This window comes from Cnephaeus nilssonii (genome assembly GCF_951640355.1).
Source record: "Cnephaeus nilssonii genome assembly, chromosome: 21".
NCBI lineage: Eukaryota > Metazoa > Chordata > Mammalia > Chiroptera > Vespertilionidae > Cnephaeus > Cnephaeus nilssonii.
This window is the reverse complement of record NC_137092.1, coordinates 13,772,649-13,795,240: the sequence shown is the minus strand read 5'-3', so window position 1 is coordinate 13,795,240 and position 22,592 is coordinate 13,772,649. Positions and strand designations below refer to the sequence as shown.

Sequence of the window (22,592 nt, the reverse complement as noted above, 5' to 3'; positions counted from 1 at the left end):
CAGGCAACCACGGGGGTCGGCTCCTATGATCCGTAGCAGGGAGGCTGGGGTGCAGCAGAGCCAAGGCCGCCGCCCGGGGCCAAGCCCCGACCCTGAAAGAAGGCAGAAGGCGGTGGCCACAGCCAAGGCCTGGGTCCCTGGTGCCGGCAGAAAACTGGTGCAGGCAGCCAGGTGAATGAAGGTCTATTGCACAAATCTTCGTGCAAACGGGCTGCTAGTAAATAAATAAGAAGCCTGTGAGATATGATGACAAAAGAGGAGAAGGAATTTGACAGTGGAAGCAGATATTGGCGTGATTGGTGTGGGTAGCTACCAGGAGCTGGAAAAAACAAGCAAGACTCTTCCCTAGAGACACCAGCAGCAACCAGCCCTGCTGACATTTTGATTTTAGTCCTGTAAGACTCTGGACTCAGATTTCTGGAATTCTGAGCATCGACCTATGAACCAGGAGGTCACGGTTCGATTCCCAGTCAGGGCACATTTGGGGGTTGCGGGCTTGATCTTCAGTGGGGGGCATGCAGGAGGCAGGCAATCAATAATTCTCTTTCGTGATTGATGTTTCTATCTCCCTCTCTGAAATCAATAAAAATATATTTAAATATATACATATATATTTAATAAAAACATGGGTATAGAAAGTAGACCATTTAAAATGTTTAGGACAGCCTGGCCAGTTTGGCTCAGTGGATAGAACGTCAGCCTGCAGACTCAAGGGTCCCGGGTTTGATTCTGGTCAAGGGCACATGCCTGGGTTGCAGGCTTGATCCCCAGTAAGGGGCGTTCAGAAGGCAGCCAATCAATGATTCCCTCTCATCATTGATGTTTCTATCTCCATTCTCTTCCTCTCTAAAATCAAAAAAATTTTTTGAAAAATAAATAAATAAAATGTTTAAGACATTTTAACGCATGATTACGGTTCTAAATTGCCATTGGTTTGTGCTTTGTATTTCTCCAAGATTTGTTTATCTGTTATAAAAACTACCCCCCAGCCCAGCTGGTATAGTGGTTTAGCATGGACTTATGAACCTAGAGATCACGGTTCAATTCCCTGTCAGGGCACATGCCCGGGTTGCAGGCCCAATCCCCAGTGTATGGCGTGCGGAAGGCGATCAATGATCCTCTCTCGTCCTTGATGTTTCTATCTCTCTCTCCCTCTCTGAAATCAATAAAAAAAAAACAACAACACAAAAACTACCCCCTTCCCTGCCTATGGAATGTTAAGTTTACACTCTGGACAATAAAGTCTTCCTTAATTCAACATGCCAGTAATTTGTGGTTGTTCAGAAATATCAGCAGCCTCATAAAATTTACATTTATCTAAAGTTGTTAAAAATAATGAGGTGAGGTGGAATTTCCTCCTCCTTGAAAATGTGTTTTTAGGTTTTTAGCTACTAAAAAACCTAAAATTTGTTTCTAGGGCTACTAAAAACACACATTTACAAAATAGTAGACTATTTTGAAGGGAGGTACAAGGAGCATTGATAATCCCGGTGTCAAACAGACTCCTGTGCACCCAAAGCTGGCCCCTCGCAGCTTCCAATGTCTGTCTGCAGTAGTCCTTCATCTACCCCTCCCCTCCCGCCTCCTTTCTTTTCGTCAAGATAATTCTTCACATACCAGTCTCTGTTTTTTAATTTAATTATCTCCTTGGCTTTTGCTTCCTTTTTACATTGTTTAGACTGTTTTTGTAATCTGAAGATTTATCCTTTCCTGTCTTTTTTTTTACTTTGCGTCAACTTTTGTATTTTGTTTTTGTTAATCCTCACCCAAGGATATTTTTCCATTGGTTTTAAAAGAGAGTGGAAGGGAGAAGATGGAGAGAAAGAAACATCGACGTGAAAGAGGCACATCGATTGGTTGCTTCCTGCATGAACCTCCAAGTAATGTTGATGAGAAGCAGAGACAGAGGGCATCCTGACCTTGTCTTGTTCCTGGTTGTCAAAACCAGCCTCCCACGTGGCCCCGGATTCTTGCCTCCGGCGTGCACAGCCTTGCACAGACCCTCTCAGAGTGTTTATGTGACCAGTTGAGCAGGGCAGGAAGTGCTGGTATGTCACTTCTGAGGCTAACACAGAAAGGACATGCTAGTAGTAGCATCTGCCTCTCTCACTTGGAAACTAAGTGTAGGGAAGCCAGCTGCCATCTTGTGAGCAGAGGTCCACGTGGTTAGACACGGAGGGCTCCAGCCAGTAACAAGTAAAGAACCGGGCCTCCTGCAAAGCCTGGGCGTGACTTTGAAGGGTCCTCTAGCCCCAGTCAAGCCTTCAGAGGACAGCAACCTCATGAGACCCTGAGCCAGAGCCACTCAGGGAAGCCACTTCCAAACTCCTAATGCACAGAATCTGTGAGATGCTATCGACTGTTTTAACCCACTCCTGTACAGTGTTGAGGTACTAATTTGCTACATGGCAGTAAATCAGTTCACGAACCTCTAAGGAAAAGCTTTCAACATTTTGCCACTAATATGGTGCTTGGTGGTGGAGCTTTGTAGTTATCCTTCATCGTATTAAGAAAGTCCTCTTTTATTCCTCGTTTGCTAAGACTTTATATCATAAATGCATGTTGAATTTTATTAAATATTTTTTCCTTCAGCTACTGAGATGATTTATGATTTTTTTTTTAATTTGGTTTGTTAAAAGTAGTAAATTCATTAACTGATTTTTTTTTTGGAAAGTTAAACGTTGCTTGCATTACTAAAATAATAATAAACACAAGTTGGACATGATGTATCATTCTTTTGTATACATTGCTGGATTCAACTTCCTAATATTTATTTTATTTTTTAAAATTATATTTTTTATTGATTTTTTACAGAGAGGAAGGGAGAGGGATAGAGAATTAGAAACATTGATGAGAGAGAAACATCCATCATCTGCCTCCTGCACACTCCCTATTGGGTATGTGCCCTCAACCAAGGTACGTGCCCTTGACCGGAATCGAACCTGGGACCCTTCAGTCCACAGGGCAACGCTCTATCCACTGAGCCAAACCGGTTAGGGCTCCTAATGTTTATTGAGGATTTTTTGTGTCACTGTTTGTGAATGAGATTTACCTGGAATTTTTCTTCCTCATGCTTGGTTTTGTGGTTTTTATGAGACGCTCAGTTAGATGAGGTCACAAGAGGAAAGGCTGGGGGGGGGGCAGTTTATTATACTCACAGGTCTTAGAGGCAGGAGGCATGACAAGTCGACACAGGGCCAACTCTGAAAGACTGCAGGGTAGTCAAGAGGCAGAAAACAATGGGGTGGGGTGAGGTCAGGCCACCGCCTTTATTGAGGTTTCTGTGGGAAGGCTAGGCAGGGCAGGGTGAGTGGTTTAGGACTGGATGGTTTGAAGGATGTTGGCTAACTCCGGGCTATAGCAGTCGTCCCTAGTTGCCTGACCCCCGGCCCTGGGATGCTTAAGGTGGAGGAGTATTTCCTCTGGGGATGCGAGGACCAGCTAGAGGAGCAAGGCTCTGGATCATGCCCCAGGCCGGACCCTTTGCTATCTCTAAGAATGATTCTCCCCCAGCAGAAAGGTGTTTTTTAGGGTGTCAAAACATCATAACACACAGAAAAAATGTTTAGTCTTTACAATACATTATACTAGCCTCAAAATGATTTGGAAAACTACTAGTATTTCTATTCTCTACAAGTTTGTATAAAATTGACCGAATTTCTTCTGTTTGATAGAAGTTGCTGATGGCCCTAGCTGGCTTGGCTCAGTGGATGGAGCGTTGGCCTGCAGACTGAAGGGTCCCAGGTTAGGTCCAGGGCACATGGCTGGGTTGTGGGCTTGACCCCCAGTAGGGGGCATGCAGGAGGCAGCCAACCAATGATTGTCTCTTATCATTGATGTTTCTATCTCTCTCTCCCTCTCCCTTCCTCTCTGAAATCAATATATATATATATATATATTTTTTTTTTTTTTTAAGAAGTTGCTGATGAAGCTTTGTGGGCCTGGAACATGCATTGTGGGGAAGCGTTTAACCATTATTTCAATTCTATTAAATGATTGGCATATTCAGAATTTCTATTTCTTCTTTGGTAAAATTTCATAAACTGTCTTTTTTCCCCTTGGGGACTTACCCATTTCATAAAACCTTTTAAATGCTTTAGCATAGAGTCCCTAACATCCTCCTAGTTTCTTTTTAAGTTCTCCAGGGACAATGGTAATGCCCTGATTTTCATTCCTGATAAGGTTTATTTGTGTCTTTTTTTCTTTTTATCATCTCATCTAAGATTTATTTTCATTAGTCTTTTCAAAATACCAACTTCTGGTATTTCATTCTATTGTGTGTGTTTTCAATTAGATTTATTTCCTTCTTTCTAATTTCATCAAGTTTTAATTTGCTATTCTTTTTCTACTTTTTGGTGCATATTTAGTTTATTAATTTTCAGCTCTCCTTTCCTAATGTAACTATGTAAGGCCACAAATTTTCCTCAAAAGAATAGCTTGTATCCCATAACTTTTTTTTTGTATCCCATAACTTTTAATATGCAGTATTTTTAAATGAAAAATTTTAAATTTTATTAGAATTTCTTCTTTGATCCATGGATCATTTAGAAGTATATTGTTTTATTTCCAAACATATGAGGTTTTCTGCCTATCCTTTCGGGTGTTTTATTTTTTTAAATTTAATTACAATTTACATTCAATATTATTTTATATTAGTTTCAGGTGTAGAGCATAGTGGTTAGACAATTATATACTTTACAAAGTGTTCCCTCTGATATATCCCAGTGTTCAACTGGTATAATACATAGTTATTACAAGATTATTGACTATATTTCCTATGGTGTACTCCTTTTGTTTTTATTTCTAGCATAATTGTATTGTGGCTAAGGAATGAACTCTGAATTATTTCCATCCTTTGGATTTGTTAAAACTAGTTTTATGGTTTAGAATATGGTCAATTTTGGTAAATACGGTATGTGTGTTTGAGACGAATGTATATTTTGCAGCTTTTCAGGTATAATGTTCTATATTTTTTTTGTAAAGTTAGTTAATAGTATTATGCAAATCTCCTATATCTTTACTGATTTTTTTTTTGTCTATGGAGTATATGAAAATCTCTACTATGATCAGATATTTGTTTATTTTAATTTTTTATTTAAATGCATTGAGGTATTGTTACTAGGCACAACATATTTAGAATTGTTATATCTTCCTAGTGAAGTGAACATTTTATAATTATGAAGTATCTCTCTTCATTTATAGTAAAGAGAAGACAGTAGGATTTAAAATAGTTGGACTTTAAATTGGGTGGTGAGGCCAGCCAGCATGGCTCAGGGGTTGAGTGTTGACCTATGAACCAGGACTTCACGGTTTGAGGTTTGATTCCCAGTCAGGTCTCATGCCTGGGTTGCAGGCTTGATCCCTAGTGTGGGGTGTGCAGGAGGCAGCCGATCAATGATTCTCATTATTGATGTTTCTATCTCTCTCTCCCTTCTCCTTTCCTCTCTCTGAAATTTAAATATATTTTTAAATTGGGTGGTGAGTACACAATACAATATACAGATGTTGTATTATAGAACCTTAATTCTATTCCAATGACCTATATGGCTACACATATGCTAATGCCACACTGTCTTGGTTACCTTAGCTTTGTAGTAAGCTTTGAAATCAGGAAGTGAGACCTCTAAATATTGTAGCCTTTGAAGGTAATGTGTCAGTTTTATTCTGACTGCTTTTACTAAGTTTTCTTTGTCTTTGGTTTTCTGCAGTTTCAGTATAATGTGTAAGGCCATGGTGTTTGTTGTTGTTTTAATCCTGCTTAGGATTTGTTGGATTCTTAAATGTATGATTTAGTGTGTTTCATCAATTCTGGAAAAATTTGAGCTATTTTTCTTCAACTATTACCTATGCTCATTCTTTCCTTTACTTATAGGACTCGATTTAGCCCTTTTCATTGTGACATCCATGTCTCTTACCCATTCCTCTACATTTTCTATCTTTTTACTCTATAATGCATCATTCTGGATGTTTCCTTCTGACCTATATTCCAGTCCATTAATTTTTCCCTTCTGCTATTTCCAATCTGCTGCTAAAACTGTTTCTTAATTTTGATTATTTTATTTTAAATTCCAGAATTTACATTTTTCACCTGTTAAATTTGTTGTATCGTTGTTTTGTTTTGTTTTTAATTTCCAGTTCTCAGCCAAATTTTCCACTCTAGGCTTTTATTTCTTGAACATAACAAACATAATTGTTTTGTAATCTATGCTGATAATTTTATATCTGGAGACCCTATGAGTCTATTTCTACTATCTATTGTACATACTGTTCTTATTCATGATGTCTTATAACCTTGGGTTATCTTTGTGCGCTAGACATTTTTAAAAAGTTATTTATAGAAGTTCCTTGAAGCTCAAGATAATATTATCTTCCTCTAAAGAGAACTTATTTTTTGCTGACTCTTGAGGGCACTAGCAATTGGGAACCACCTTAAAGCAAGTTCAGGGCTTGGGATTTCCTGGGTCACCCTTACACTTAGCATGCATCCCTTTAGCATCACGCCCAAAACAGAGACATGTTCCCTGTGGTCCTCATTCTTGGCAGGATTCTGACTTGGACATTTTCACCCCAGCCCCCTGAGACTCCCAGAATTGCAGCCAATACTTTTCCAGAACAAAATTCCCAAGGTATACGCAGCCTTCAAGGAAGGCTTCACGTCTCCCCTTTCCCATCCTCTGCAGTATCTCAGCATCTCAATTCAGTGATTCCTCAAATCTGGTTACTTCTCTGATGTCTTAAAGATGGTTTTTTAAAAAGTTTTTTTTAAATATTTTATTGATTTTTACAGAGAGGAAGGGAGAGGGAGAGAGAGTTAGAAAGAAACATCGATGAGATGAGAGAAAAACATCGATCAGCTGCCTCCTGCACACCCCCCACTGGGGATGTGCCCAAAACCAAGGTACATGCCCTTGACCGGAATCGAACCTGGGACCCTTCAGTCCACAGGCAGATGCTCTATCCACTGAGCCAAACCAGCTAGGGCGGGTTTTTTTTAAAGTTTTTATTGGCATGAATATTTGTTTGAATTATCTAGGCTTCCATATCCAGAATTCATGGGCCCTCATACCCTCAATTGAGGGGTCCAATAGGTAGCATTACCTTCAGAGAGAGTACGGTCCTCACTGTGCTAAGGAATATGTCAATCATGGTAAACCCTTCCTCTTTGCTCATCTCAGGTGGGCATATGACTTACTTTTGAGCAAAAGGCACAAGAAGAACACTCCTGGGGACCTGCCAATGAATGTTTGTGTCCTTTTAGAAAGAGCTGTTTGGGAACCCGAGCCCTTTCTCTTCTCTTCGTTTTGGGATGATGTTATGTAAGGAGGTCACGCTCCAATCTGTGGCAACCCTGCCTGAGGTTGAAAAACGACTGAGGGAAAAGAAAATTGCAGAGATGTCAACTCGCGGCTCTTGATAGTGTTGAGCCACTTAAAAACTCGGGAGCCCTTTGCTTTCGGGCTTCTTAAGGACACGATAAACATCCTCATGGTTTCCCTGTTTGATTTTCCCTGTGTGCAGCCCAAAGCGTTCCTGACGGACATATCCTCCTTCAAGACTCGGCTTTACACGTTACTTCCTCAGGGAGGTCTTCCCGAAGCCCCCAGGTCAACACATTTGATAATACTCTCCTGTCCCTTTTATTAAAAATATATTTTATTGATTTTTTACAGAGAGGAAGGGAGAGGGATAGAGAGTTAGAAACATCGATCAGCTGCCTCCTGCACACCCCCCACCGGGGATGTGCCCACAACCAAGGTACATGCCCTTGACCGGAATCGAACCTGGGACCCTTCAGTCCACAGGCCGACGCTCTGTCCACTGAGCCAAACCGGTTAACAGCAGAGCTCTAACATTTGGAATTATTTGTGGAATGATAGTCTTTCTCCCTGGGCGGTAAGCTGCATGAGAACAGAGATCATGGTGGGTATCCCAGAGCCCAGCCCAATGCCACGCATGGCGGCCTCTAAATAAATACCCAAATAAGCAGATACAGAAAAGAGGCAAGAACACACACGTGGAAGGAGAAACTGGATTAAAAACGCAGGAGATGTGAGTTAAAATATGAGCAGTTGTGCTTTTTCTAACACATGAGAACTTTCAAGGCCCAAATAGTCATCAACGAAGGGTTGAACGGCCATTGGGAGGATGGGTGTGCGTTTAGGGAACCTCGTGGGAACGTCATTTCTTTAATATGAACTCTTCTCCTTTCTGTCCTTTCGATTCAAATTGGCCCCAACAGCACCCTGACTCACTCACCTGCCTCCGTCTCCCTTGCACGTGCACTCCCTTAAGCGTGAAGCCCTCAGGACAGTGAGGTTCTGATCAGCATCAGATTATTTTAGGAACAAAGCCTCGGGCCTATGGACCCCGGAGACAGAGTTTCAATCAAACCAGAGATGACATCGAGGCCTCAGAGCCGTGGCCCAGAAACAACACTATGGCTGGCATCAGGACCAGGCTACTTCCTGAACATAAATCCTTTCTTTCTTTTTAAAGTTTCATTTCTTTTTTAAAAATATATTTTTTTATTTTATTGGTTGGACCCCACCGGTCAGACAACGGGTGCCATTCCCGCTGTCTACAACATGTTTGGTGTTGTGTGACTCCGATTATGTCATCACTGTTGTGTTTCAGCTCCAGGCCCAGAAAAGCAACAAAACCAGCCCCCGCTGACGTCAGGACCAGCTGCATGGAATAATGACCCCCCTGGTGCCGGCCAACCAGTCAGTGGAGACCACACCCTGAATGGACACACCTGGAAAACTGCTAATATTCTATTGGGATCTTCCCCTAGGACCTCCCCTAAAATCTCCGCCCTTAGAAACCTTAGGACTGCCCGGCCGGTGTGGCTCGGTGGACCAAGAGGGCCCCGGTTTGGTTCCAGGTCAGGGCACTGGCCCAGGCTGCAGGCTTGATCCCCACTAATGGGTATGCAAAAGGCAGCCCATTGATGTTTCTCTCCTCCCTTCCTCTCTATCTAAAAATCAATCAAAAAACATATTTTAAATACTGCCCTAACCAGTTTGGCTCAGTGGATAGAGCCTGCGGACTGAAGGGTCCCGGGTTCGATTCCAGTCAAAGGCACATGCCTGGGTTGCGGGCTCGATCCCCAGTAGGGGGCGTGCAGGAGGCAACCGATCAACGACTCTCTCTCATCATTGATGTTTCTATTTCTCTCTCCCTCTCCTTCCTCTCTGAAATCAATAAAAATATAAAAATTAATTAATTAAAAAAAGAATATAAGGTGTCCCAAGAAAATGTATACACACACTTTGAATAATTATAAAGGCAGTGTTTATTAAAATACATTTCATTTTCAAAACTGAGCTGTCAGCTGTTAAAGTGTGTATACATTTCGGGGGGACACCTGTATGTAGAATAACAAATTGATGTTTCTCTCCCTTCCTCTCTCTCTCTCTCAAACAATAAATAAAAATTTTAAGAAATAGTAACTATCTCCTAGGATTGTTGTAGGGGTCCTACGCAGACTCTGAGCAGTGAGTCCAACTCCGTAGATGCTGGTGCCTAGGTGATAATAATAATTGCCTAGGGCCCCTCATTTTGATGACAGGGCCCTTCACGGCCTTCCCTCACAACGAAACCTTCACAGCCCACGATCACCTCCACACAGTGTCTGCCTCACAGCGGCTCTCGGGGGTGAAGAACTGAAACCCAAGGAGAGTAAGTATCTAACCCTCAGGCCCCGGCACCCGCACCCTTCCTCACAGTATCCCCTTCCAAGAGTCCCCCCTTCCTCTCCTCTTTCCTCCTCATGAAACGCCACACTGACCATAAAGCCTTCCTAAGGGCCACAATCGGCACTCCCTGTTCTGACCCAATCGGATGACGCCTTCTCCCAGGCAGCCTCACCCCTCTCTCTAGACCGCAGCCCTCCAGGCACCGGGCTGCCCAGTCCTAGTCCTGTTACTGTACTTCACACCCTTCTTTGCCCAGAGGATGGCTTCTCTAGGGAACTGCTGAAGGAGGAGAGGAAACACTGGTGGTTCCACTATTCCAAGGCACGCAGGTGATTAAGGGAAGAAGGGTCACCCGCAAGGCTGGTCTGCATGTAGACGAAGAGACTGAACACACAGCCGAACACACGAGGCCGTACGGAAAACTAGAACTCCGATCCACAACCTGCAGAACCCCGCCCAGGAAACCAACTCGGGAAGTCAGACTATCTCTAGTAACAATCCAGGAAGCTACACAATGACTTCTGGAACAATCGGCTCAACGTGGCCAGGACTTGATTAATAACTGACAGTTTCCCTAATTTCTGTCCCCATTTCAACTTGGGACCAACCAGGGCAAGCCAAATGTGCGTGCCCAACCAGCCCGACAGGCTGCCAGGCTGCGGGTGAGCCTGCCCACCGCCTCCCCATGCCAACAGCCTCCGCCGAGGGCGCACCTGGGCCTCCCTTTCCCGCTGTCGTCCCCACTCCGACGGCCTCTCGGCCTCGTCCAAACGCGGGTGACCGTGGTGACGCCCTCACGGAGCAGGTTCTGAATAAACAGCCTTTGCTTTTCTCCTTGGGTCGACCTTTACTTCCCAAGACCCGGGAACGAAAGGGCAGGGAGCGCAGGCCCAGGCCGCCCTCCATCAGCTCCCCGGCTCCCCCTGGGGTGGAGCTCTGAGCCCTCAGACAACATGGTTGCTGGCTGCTCCGCTGGAAACGCTGATCAGACCTTTGGACTCAGCTGAGCGAGCGCGGGAGAAGCCAAACTGACTCAGATTAAATCCCCCAGGCACACGAGCACAGAAACGTTTTTGTTAAATGCTGATTGGGAGGGAGGGGCTCCCGAGATCTGGGGAAAGGACGGGACAGCTGGGCCTAGAGAGAAGAGGGGCAGGCAGGAACTGTGCCTGGAGCAGGAGCCAGAGAGTGCCTGGAGCTGCCTTGGTGGGATGGAGAATGACTCAAGATTCTTGTCTAAGCCCCACCAAGATTCCTCACTCCATCCAGGGATCTCTGTTGAGTGCATTTGTTCAATCCACAGACACTTACTGAACGCACTGACTCAGGCCACAGATATCTGCTGATGCCTTCACTCGATCCAAAGATTTGCCGAGCGCAGAGCGTGGGGCAGGCACTGTGCTAGGCGCTGGAGATGGGGAGGGCAAGGCCATGACTTTGTGGAACTCACATTCTGGCGGGGGAGGGCAGACAGTACATGACTGAGCCCATAAACTAATTTCAGAAGTGGTAAGAACCCCGAGGAAAATCAAATAGAATGAAGAGATAGAAAGAAGGGTTCTTGCGGGGGGCGGGGCGGGGAGCGGGGGGCAGGGGGAAGTCGCGGGCGGCCACAGCGTTAGGACATTGGAGCTGACACCTGAAGGAAATAGCAATGCAGCCATCAGGGGACCCAGCTTCCCAGGCAGAGGGAACAGCTAATGCAAAGGCTCGGAGGTGGGACCCGGTCTGACATGTTCAAGAAGGAACAGAAAGGGCAGGGTAGCAGGAGCAGTGTGCTCAGAGGGTAATGGTGGGGCCTGGGGCCAGGAGGGAAGCTCAGGCCAGACCACTCTCGAAGGGCCTTCCGGGCCATGTTCAGAGTTTAGGTTTTGTTTTTCGTTAAAGAGAGCAGGGAGTTACTGAGAGAAGGCCCTGAAGGCCTTAGGGGAGCTTGGGAAGAGCCCAGAAGTTGGTGATGTGTGTACAGGGGACAGTGTGAAGGAGACAGAATGTGTCAGACCCAGTTGCTATAAGCCACACCAGAATCCCTTGTTGAATAGGGCAAAATGGGCCCCAGGTGTGTGAAACCCCCTGAAATTGTACATTATCTGTGTGTGTGTGTGATATTTTAGGGAAGAACTGAGCTGTTTTAGACTCTCGGAGGAGTGTCTGTGACCAAAAGAAGATGGGGGGGGGCGGGAAGACTGACCGTCTGCCTGCATGTGTGGGTGCCAAGTAAGGACACACAGATGTTGCCTGGGAGGAGGGGGAGCGGCGGGAGAGGGAGACTTCTCCCTGCTTGCCACATGCTTCACCTATTTTTAAAAACTCGCTTCAGTGGAAAGGACCGAAGCTGGAGAAGAACGGTGGGTGGGGAGGAAGGTGCCAAAGTCTTGGTGTGGCCGGGGCAGAGCCGTGACGAGCCCACGGGTCCTAACCTGACCCACCCCGCCCCGAACCTGTGCTCACAAGCCTCTCTCCAGAGCTTGTCCCCGAGGGCAGGGGGGGCAGGGGGGGCAGAGGGGGCGGGGGGCCGCACCGTGCGGAGCCACAGACGGCTGCCCAGCCAGCGCCGGGCGCTCTGCTCTGGGACAGTGGCTGGAACAGAGCCCCCGGAGGTGCCCTTCGTCAGGTCACTGATGCCGCTGTCCCCTGCCCGCGCCCCCGTCTCCTCTGAGCCCTCGCATTCCTGGAGAGAAGCCCAGGCCTCAGCCAGCATCCTGCCAGCCGCACCGGGAGCTCTGGGCTCAGAGGTGAACGCATCTCTCAGCGGCTTTCACAGGGGCCACCCCTACGTCTCGGTTGGTCCTTTGCTTTGAGTGAAAGTCCCCCTTGCTCTTCCCCGTATCTGTGCCCGGTCCCAGCCAGGCGGATGGAGGCTGCGATGGACATGTTTTCTCTAATCCTCTCCAGAATCTTGGCTCCGATTGGCTTTGCTTCCCCACAAATAGGTCTGGACCGGCCTTCAGCACCCACCTGTCCTCAGCGATCAGCCAGCGGCTGGGACCCACCTCCCTGCGGTGTTCAGATCCCCGGTGATCCAGGGCCATGCGTCAGGGAGCGGAGTCAGCTGCCGATGACAGGTCCCTGGCAGGGCGCAGAGCAGGCCAGGCCGCGTGGTCCGTCCTCGCTCGGGGAGGGCACCAGGGGAGTGCTCTCCTGCCGAGGAATTGGAACCTTTCAAAGCTTCCTCCTGGGCCCCCTCTGGGGTGTCAGCTTTTCCTGCCGGTCTCCAAACTGTCAACTCAGTAACAATCCCCGCCAATGTCGGTGGGGAGTCACAGTGCACGGGGCATTGTCCCATTAAAACTGTCTCCATCTCGCCCTAACCGGTTTGGCTCAGTGGATAGAGTGTCAGCCTGCAGACTGAAGGGTCCCAGGTTCGATTCCGGTCAAGGGCATGTACCTTGGTTGCAGGCACATCCCCCGGTGGGGGGTGTGCAAGAGGCAGCTGATCGATGTTTCTCTCCCATCGATGTTTCTAACTCTCTATCCCTCTCTCTTCCTCTCTGTAAAAAATCAATAAAATATATTTTAAAAAAAAAACAAAAACAAACTGTCTCCATCTCATTTAAACCCCACAGAACCCGAGGTGGTGGCCTGGTGACGTGCCCCCTTCACAGGGCCCGTCGGGGAGGGAACTGCAGTGGGACCCCGAGCTCACCCATAGACACAGAGCGATTCGCAGGAGGGCCCGCAGCAGAGAGGGCACACAGGTCCCGCCTGGTCCTCGCGCGATGGGAAACCAGCACAATGTGGGGCACCTGTGGCCTGGAGCTGGGACGTGGGCTCCCGGCTCTGCACCCCCCACCATGTGGCTCCAGCAGCTCACAACCTCCTGGGTGGGGTTGGGGGACCCTGTTCCTCTGCAAATTAAGGGGATGGCCTGCACCTCTCCAGCCCTCCCAGCCCCAAAAGGTGTGAGCTCCTCCGGCTGGGACGCTGGCACCGGAAAACCCTGGCTGAGCCGCCAGCCCTCCTCCTTGCCCCGGCGCGCCCAGGAAGGCGCCGGAAAGGTGCTGGCAAAGGGGCCGGGGGGCCCGAGTTCTGGCTCCAGGGCTGCTTCCAAAGTCCCACGCTTGGCCTCTCCTGCCTCTGGCTCTCCTCTGATCAATGAAAGCAGCGCCCACCAGCCCACCCCCCTTTACAGGGCTGAGGCGGTGGATCTGAACCGCCCTGGGAGACTGGGGGGCTCTCCGCACACTGAGGAGTTAGGGCTGTGATGCCCTCTTACCCTCTACCTGCTGCCGGGTCCCAGTCGCTGAGATGAGGACAGGACCCGGTGTGAGAAACGACCGCCTCGGGCTCACCAAACCACCGCCGCCGGGTCCAGGCCACCAGACCAGACCAGACCCGACCAGCGGCAGCAGGCCCTGCGGTGGGGGAGGAGGGCCGGAGCAGCCTGGGGGTGAATTGCCTTCAGGTGGCCAGGTGAGGCCCGGGCCGTGGGGGAGCCAGCGAGAGGGGTTTTCCTGCTGGCGCTGGCCCTGCGCGGGCTCACGGGGGCTCACAGGTGACGCCTCAGGGAGCTGACCCCAAAATGACAATCGTTGGTTAGACACTGTGCCTGAGCACCCATGTACCGGACACTGGGAAACAGCCGCAGAATGCCCGAGGGGGAGCCCCGCCGCTGGGTCTCCGCGCCCCTGCCCTTCCAGAGCCCCCAGCGTCCAGGACTGCCGGGCCTCTCCGGGACAGCACAGGAGAGAGGCAAGTTGGAGTGGCAGCCGGAGCCGACGAGGGAAGCTGGGGAGCCCAAGCCCGGCTTGCTCAGGAGGCCTCTGAGCAGGGACGGGCACACGTCTCAGCCCCAGGAAGAGCAGTGGTCACGTTAGAGCCCCAGCAGTCCGCTGGGCCCGGGGACAGCCCGAGGCAGGCGCGTGTTGCCTGTGTGGGCAATGGCCCCGGGCTGTGATGACCTCCGGCCTCAGCCTGCGCCTCCTCCACAAGCCCCCCCTCCCCGGCCTGACCTCAGGCCTTGGTGTGCAGTCTTTCCCCGGGTCCCGAACAAGGTGCCTGCTGGCTGAGGCAGGTCTTCCCCTCGCCTTGAGCCGCTCCGCCACCTTGCTCACCCTACGCACCTAACATTTCCTTCTCGGTTTGTGTCCCCAGTTCGCTAGGGCCAACGGCTCCGTGAACGTTTATTTCTAAGCATGTTGCTGGTTTCCCCTCATGGCACACGCCACGTCAACAGCGACTGAAATGCTATCAGGGAGTCCTCCATGCCAGGTCCTGCGGGGAAACCCAGAAGTGCAAGGCGAGGCCTGCTCTCAGGAGTGTCTGATCTAGTTCCTGAAACTTAATCATCGCGTGAGGATGCAGCCTGCCTACAATCCTCCTGCCGCCGGGTGGTGGATTACGTGCTGAACGCCGCGGCGGGGAGAGGTCATGCCCGGGCAGCGTAGGTTCTTGCGAGAGGCAGCACTGAGCCGGCCTGGAAGGATGAGTGGGATGTGAGGGAAGAGGCAGGAGGCATTCCGTGGAGGCAGCCCTAGCTGTCTGGCTCAGTGAATAGAGCGTCAGCCTGCCCACGCCTGGGTTGTGGGCTCGATCCCCATTAGGGGGCGTGCAGGAGGCAGCCGATCAATGATTCTCTCTCATCATTGATGTTTCTATCTCTCTCCCTCTCCTTTCCTCTCTGAAATCAATTAAAAGATAGATAGAGGGGTGGGGGGAGGGAGAAAGAGCAGAAGGCATTCCATGGATGCCATGGCCAAAGGGTCATGCATTTTTTTTTAAATGTATTTTATTGATTTTTTACAGAGAGAAAGGGAGAGGGATAGAGAGTTAGAAACATCAATGAGAGAGAAACATTCATCAGCTGCCTCCTGCACACCCCCCACTGGGGATGTGCCCGCAACCAAGGTACATGCCCTTGACCAGAATCGAACCCGGGACCCTTCAGTCCGCAGGTCAACGCTCTATTCACTGAGCCAAACCAGTCAGGGCTTGTCATGCATTTTGTATTGATCACTGTCACTGTGATCCAATAGGAGGTGACAGCTTAGTCAGGTGGTGGACTAGGACACATGACTTTGTCTGCTACTCCCTCGGGAATAAATGCCTTCAGCATCACCTCACAATCTAAGTGTGAGGTGCCATCAGCTCCTAAACTGATACATTTCCATTGGCCCAGGGGAAGGGACTCTTGAAACAGAAATCAGGCTTTTATTGGGAAATAATTTGAAGTGTGCTTCCTGAATACGTGTGATCACTCAGACTGGTGACCAGGCACCTATATTTCTATGATCCCCGCAGGCAACTGTCAGGCACACCTAAGTGAGAGACTCCCTGGCCCGGAGAGAGAGCTGTTGTGGGGGGTGGGGGGGGGGGGGGTGGGATGTAGGGGAGTAGAGGGTCAGAGGGACCCGGGGAGAGAGATGGAGGTGGCCCTGGCAGGAGAGGGGCTCACTCAGAGAGAAGCAGAGCTGGGGCTGGGAGGCTGGATGTTCTAAGTTCAGAAGATAGGGAGGGAGGCGTTGCAGGAAAGAAGGCCCTGGCTAGGGGGGGGTGGGGGGGCGGGTTTCAGCCTGTTTCGGGTGAGGGAGGCAGGCTGCCACCACAGGGCAAGGCTTTGAACTCCAGGCTAAGACCCAGGACCAGATCCTGAAGCTTCCAAAGGCAGGGAAGCCCTAGCCGGTTTGGCTCAGTGGATAGAGCGTCAGCCTGTGGACTGAAGCGTCCCGGGTTCGATTCCAGTCAAGGGCACATTCCCCAGGTTGTGGGCTCCATCCCCAACAGGGGGCGTGCAGGAGGCAGCCGATCAATGATTCTCTCTCATCATTGATGTTTCTATCTTTCCCTCTCCCTTCCTCTCTGAAATCAATTTAAAAAATAGATTAAGAAAACAAACAAAAACAAAAGCAGGGGAGGCTGTGAGCAGAAGAGGGAGACCCTTTCCAGCACCAGGAGCAAACGGAGCTTCTTCTTCACCCACTCAGGGCCCGCGGGGTCTCGGAGGTGAGCCAGGCCTGTGGTCAGAGGGGCAGCCCACGCCACCTTCTGCCTCAACTCCTATTGCCTTCACAGCATGCCCCGACTTCTATTTCTGACTTCAAGTCCTTGGTATGTACAAAATTCTTACTTCTCCTCTGCCTGCCCTGCCCGCCTCTCTGGCCACAGTTTTGAGTTCTGTACCCTGATTCTACCCGTTTATGTTTGCTTTGCTTAGGCCTTCAGCACAATCTGTCAAGATTAGTTTGACACCAAACTGGCTCTCTCTAGAACATGCCTAGAAACCGGCTTCCTCTAGGCACAAGAGCAAGATTCACGCAGGGAGAATGGCGCCTTCCTAGGGCAGTCCTGGGGGTAGAGTCCTCCGTCTCCAGGGACAACTCACTGGAGAAAGAAGCCATTTCTTTTATTTTCAAAAAATATTTTTTTACTGATTTCAGAGAGAAGATGGGAGAGGGAGAGCTAGAAACATCAATGATGAGAGCATATCATTGATTGGCTGCCTCCTGCATGCCCCCTAGTGAGAGAGAGAGAGAGAGAGAGAGAGAGAGAGAGAGAGAGAGAGAGAGAGAGAGAGAAGCAGAAGGCATTCCATGGATGCCATGGCCAAAGTGTCATGCATTTTTAAAAAATATATATTTTATTGATTTTTTACAGAGAGAAAGGGAGAGGGATAGAGAGTTAGAAACATCAATGAGAGAGAAACATTCATCAGTTGCCTCCCACAACCAGGGCATGTGCCCTGACTGGGAATTGAACCTTGACCTCCTGGTTCATAGGTCAACACTCAACCACTGAGCCACACCAGCCAGGCAAAGAAGCCATTTCTTGAAGCTCAGTTGGTAGAAGTAACTTGCTATGATTCTGGCCCATGGAATCCAGCCCTCACGTGATCTTCCCTGCTCTGCTCTGAAAGGGATACCTTCCTGCAGCCATGATAGGGCCCACACCACCTCCAGGGCCTGCCACTCTGTATGCCTCTGCCTTACTCAGAAAAATATTCTTCATTTACTTCTGGGGTTAGGTGAGAGGGTGGAAATTGGGCCCAATTATCACATGGACTTTTATTCTCTTGTAGGAGCCTCTTTGGGGAGGGAAGATGAGTTTCTGACACCTTCCTTCCTTGGGACAAAATGCACTATTTCCTGCTCTTCATTTACATCTGCGGTTGATCTTGGAATTGGTCACAGTACTTTGTGTGGCCAGTACATTGAGTGCAATTTCAGACTCAAGAATGAAACAATAGGTTGCTCTGTTTTCTCAAAATTCTTGGAGTCCTCAAGCCTCGTCCCCACCACATCCTCCCAGAGCATCTTTGTCCTCAGCAGTTGCTAAACCTGTGCCAGCCCACAGCACCTCACATTGTTGTTTTTGTTTTGATTTTTTTAAAAATATATTTTATTGAATTTTACAGAGAGGAAAGGGAGAGAGAGTTAGAAACATCGGTGAGAGAGAAACATTGATCAGCTATCTCCTGCACACCTCCCACTGGGGATGTGTCTGCAACCAAGGTACATGCCCTTGACCGGAATCGAACCTGGGACCCTTGAGTCCGCAGGCCAACGCTCTAGCCCCTGAGCCAAACCAGTCAGGGGTTGTTTTGATTTTTATTGATTTTATTCTTCTATGTTTTTATTGATTTTGAGAGACAGAGGAAGGGAGAGAGATAGAGAGACAGAAACTTCGATGAGTTTCATGGGCTGCCTGCCTCCTACAAGCCTTCTACTGGGGATCTGCAACCTGGGCATGTGTCATGACCTGAAATCAAACCAGTGACCTCTTGGTTCTTGGGTCAACACTCAACCACTGAGCCATTTAACAAATAGCTGGGCTATTTGTTGATTTTAGAGAGAAAGAGAAGCTTGTTGTTCCACTTATTTATGCACTCATTGGTCGATTCTTGTATGTTCCCTGACCAGTGATCGAACCCAAAACCTTGGCATCGCGGGAGGATGCTCCAACTAACTGAGCCACCCAGCCAGGGCCAGCACCTCACATTCTGATCCAGGAACCCCAAGGCACAAGGAGGCTGCCAAGCTGGGACGACATTACAGACCTTGGTCCTGCTGGCATCTCTGCTGCCAGATTTCTTAGTCAGAAAGACAGGTTCTGCCCAAATAGCAACATCACTTTTTTCCCCAACCCCTGGCACAGATGCCAGGCCTGCTGTGAGAACACATTAACGTACTCGGTCACTGGCGCCTCCCTGCTGAGACTTGCTGGGCTCCGAGAGAGCATCTGAGACGGCGAAGAACTCTGGGCGTCATGACGGGGCGGCTTTAAGTCCTTACACAACGCTGAGTCTTGATTTATGTGGCATATGAACTAAAAATAAATTTGAACAGCATTGTTAATCATAACACTGGCTTATTTTTCTATATGACTCTACGTTTTTCACACACATGCGATCATTTTTATTTTGTGTTTTGTGGTTTTTTTTTACAATAGCCTAGGAAGTAGATAAGCTGGGTATGGCTGTCACTTTCTAAGATCCTAAGGATGGGGCTGAGTGGAGGCTTGTGTCAGAGGGAGGAGTCCTGGCTGGCTGCTCCTCATTCCCAGTGATGGGTACCATTTTATTAAATCTGTTATATCTGTTATGTCAAGACTATAACAGGAAAAATATCATTGGAGGAATCTTCCTGATTTAGCAGACAATGAGTATCCTCAAACATTCTGGATGCCTAATCCAGAAGCTCTTGTTCACGGCCCTGTTTTCCAAACCCACACGTAAGAAGCTGGGCACCTGGGTTCAAACCACTTAACATAGTTGTCAACGTGCTGATGATTTTGCAAACTTAATGGCTGCCAAGGTTATGTCCAATCAATTCATTCAATTCCACAAACATTTACTGAGCACTTCCTGTTTTCAGAATGCCAATGGACAGACGCATGGCTCAGGGCAAAGTCTGCCCCCAAGGACCCCAGGACCTGCTGAGAGGCACTGGTAGATTGACATTTGGAAATTAAATCAAGGAGAATTCTGGCTTTGGGGGTTTCTGACCAAATTAGGAGATCGGGACATCCATCCACGTCTTGGTCCTCATCTTACCAGACGGGTCATATCCTGTTTTTTCATCATTTCATCAGCCTAGAGCCAGCTCAGCCATTGATGGGGCGAAACAACCACCAGAAAGTGCTGGGAAGTGGCCAAAGCGGAGGCAGTGCTCACCATTTCTCACTCGTGGGCTAACCCCCCAAGCATGTGTTAAATGCCTACTATGTGCAAGGTGAGGTGATGCACAGAAAGGTAAGCATGGCCAGGTGGTCCCCACCCTCTAGGTTCCTGGTAGAGAACAGGTCACAATAGGCTGCTTTCCTGACTGCTGGAGGGTGAGCTAACCGGGCCACGGCAAAGCCAAACCGTCAGGAGGATGGCTCAGGGAAAGAACAGGGTGAAATAATGCGAGGGGACGCTGGGAATCAGTGGCTGGAGGCCAGCCTGGTGTGTAGCAATTGGGAATAGAGTGGCTCTTCTGGAACAAAGGAGTTGAGCAAACTGTGATTCCAAGAGGCCGAAAGGCAAACACCAGGCTTTCTGAAAATGGTTGCCATGACCACAGACCAAAAACAGACAGTTCTACATCAGTTTCTGGCCCCACCTGTACCCACTGGTATTAGCATCAGTATTTTCTTGGGGTAGGAACCATGTCTGACAGGAAACATTAGTTTACGATGTTATTTAATTCAACACAAATACAACTTCCTTAGTTGTCACTGGCCAACTAGCAGAAAGGAAAAAAAAAAATTAAACGAACTCAGCTAAATTTCTCAAAAATTTCACTTGCATACAATCTATACCGATAGTAGCTTCTCATTGTGAGATTTGGGGCAGATTACTGAATTTCTCTTTATGTCTTTGATTCCAAATCTGTTATGATGAGGACTGTACACAGAGTAAGTGCTATAAGATGTTAACTATACCTTATTATTGTTATTAAATCACTCTGCTAAGCTCAAAGTCAGACACATGCTCAGCCTTTCCCTGCTCTTTATCCTTTATCTGTCCTATCCCTAGAGATGCTTTTGGGTGAACATCTACTTATTACAGAGTCTTTTAAGAAGCGTCTTTTTTAATCTTTGAGACAGTGTCCACAGATTTTCCTGGTACTTCCCAAGTTGCTGAGGCATCGTAAATTCTTTTCTTTATACCATATTTTCAGACCACCAAGTCAGGAGCGGTGACAGCTGTAGTAAGCCTCACGAGCTCTTTGGTCTGCAGCCACTACTTAATGGAAAGGGCTATTTCTGACCTTCGGTGCAGGGCAGTGACAAATGTCAGAGGCAGACCTTCCCCATCCTCCCAGGCTCCCTTCCCACTCCGCTGTCTTCGGCCCACCTTCCTGTCCCGTCCCTTGCCTCCTTGTAGATGAGTGAATGCCGATGGGGTGTGACTGGGGGACACTGACCTAAAATACCTTCCTGGCCCCTTTGGCTGGGCGTTTCATCATCTGCTTTGAACTCTGAGGTCTGAGCAAAGGGGCTTCCAGCTCCAAGTCCATGACTATAAATATGCCTCTTGGTTAGGACTGTCACCAACAGTCCCTAGATAAACCACCCCTCCTGGGAGGGGAACATTAACCTGTTATTTCCCGGGCTCTTTAGGACACAGGACCAAAACATCATCCTCTCTCTCTCTCTCTCTCTCTCTCTCTCTCTTTCTCTCTCTCCCTTCCTCTCTGAAATCAATAAAAATATATTTTAAAAAGTTTTAAATCAACCAATGAAAGCATGCATACTGGAATAACAAATCTCTCTCTCAAATTAATTAAAAAGAAAATACATTTTTAGTAGACCCAAAAATGCACAATGGCTCATGAGTAAATGGCAAATAAACATTTTTAAGTGATAGTGACCATACTTACCTGGCAGGGGAGATGCATGGATCACGAAAGTGGTTTTCCCAGGGTGAGGCTTATCCATTGCACTCTGCATGTGCTGACCCCTGCGATTTCCCCAAATGTGGGAAACTCCATAATTTGTGGTAGTGGGGGGCTGCGTTCATTCGCTCCCCTAAAAATAAATAAATAAACAGTAGTGACCATTTATCACCTATTCTATATCAGCCATTTTATATATGCTGTATATATCATTTATGTTTAAATAAATAATTTAAAATCAAAATTAAACAAATATTTTATATTATTTATTTTTAAACTTAACACAGGTAACCCTTGTGGTTAAAAATTCAAAAACATACCGTTTTAAAAGTGAAAACCTGTTTTTTTCCTCCCCAACCCTGCGCCCCATCATCTCATGGGTCGCTGCATATTCTGACTTTGGGGTACATTATTCCGAATGTGAATGGATACAGGCACATTTCCAAGCCTCTCATACGTATCAGACCAGCCCCATTTCACAGATGAGGACACTGCAGCCCAGAGTGACTGAAGTCTCCATCCCGGACCGTAAGTACAGGAGCCGGGACTGAAATCCACGTCTGACTCCCAAATCAGCGCATTTTTCCCGCAAAATGTTGTGGGTGAAGAACCCGAGGCTCACAGAGGTCCCTGGGCCCTCGGAACGGCCTGGGCCCGACCCCGCCTGGGAGGGGCCGGGCCGGCCCGGGAGCTGGCGGGGAGAGGGCCTTGACGCACGCGGGTCTGGGGGCGCGCGGGGCCACCCGCCCGGGCGCACCGCCCACCTGGGCCCGGGCTCGCCCACGCTGCTCGGGGACAGGCGCCACCCGGCTCCTTGGCGCCGGCCCGCAGCGCCCCCTCGGAGCCGTCGGAGGACGGGGTCCCGCGGTGCCGAGTCCCGGCCGGCCCCGCGCAGGGCCCCAGGGACCGCGCCAGGGGCGACGGCTGCCTCCCAACCGGCTGGGACCACCCGTGTCTCACCCCTGGAGCCGTCGGCGGGCTACCCCGAGTGGGTGGCCTTGGCGAACAGGGGTTGGGGGTGGGCCGCCCCACGCGGGGCCGCCAAGGGGCGCGGGCTGGGCGCGTGGCGGGCGTGGCG

General features: G+C 48.7%; 1 long non-coding RNA gene across 3 annotated transcripts; it reads right to left on the bottom strand.

The window, feature by feature from the left end:
* Positions 1–674: 674 nt before the first annotated feature.
* Positions 675–22,589, bottom strand: LOC307093571. 3 transcript variants are annotated; one of them, XR_013812983.1, is made up of 4 exons: positions 22,475–22,589; positions 21,500–21,647; positions 18,823–18,959; positions 675–846 (listed from the first exon to the last, which is right to left on the bottom strand). It is a non-coding gene; the product is annotated as an uncharacterized lncRNA (long non-coding RNA). The 3 variants fall into 3 exon arrangements; XR_013812984.1 differs by lacking the exon at positions 675–846 and having other exon boundaries at positions 16,022–18,959; positions 22,475–22,587; XR_013812985.1 differs by lacking the exons at positions 675–846; positions 22,475–22,589 and adding an exon at positions 22,279–22,465 and having other exon boundaries at positions 16,022–18,959.
* Positions 22,590–22,592: the final 3 nt, after the last annotated feature.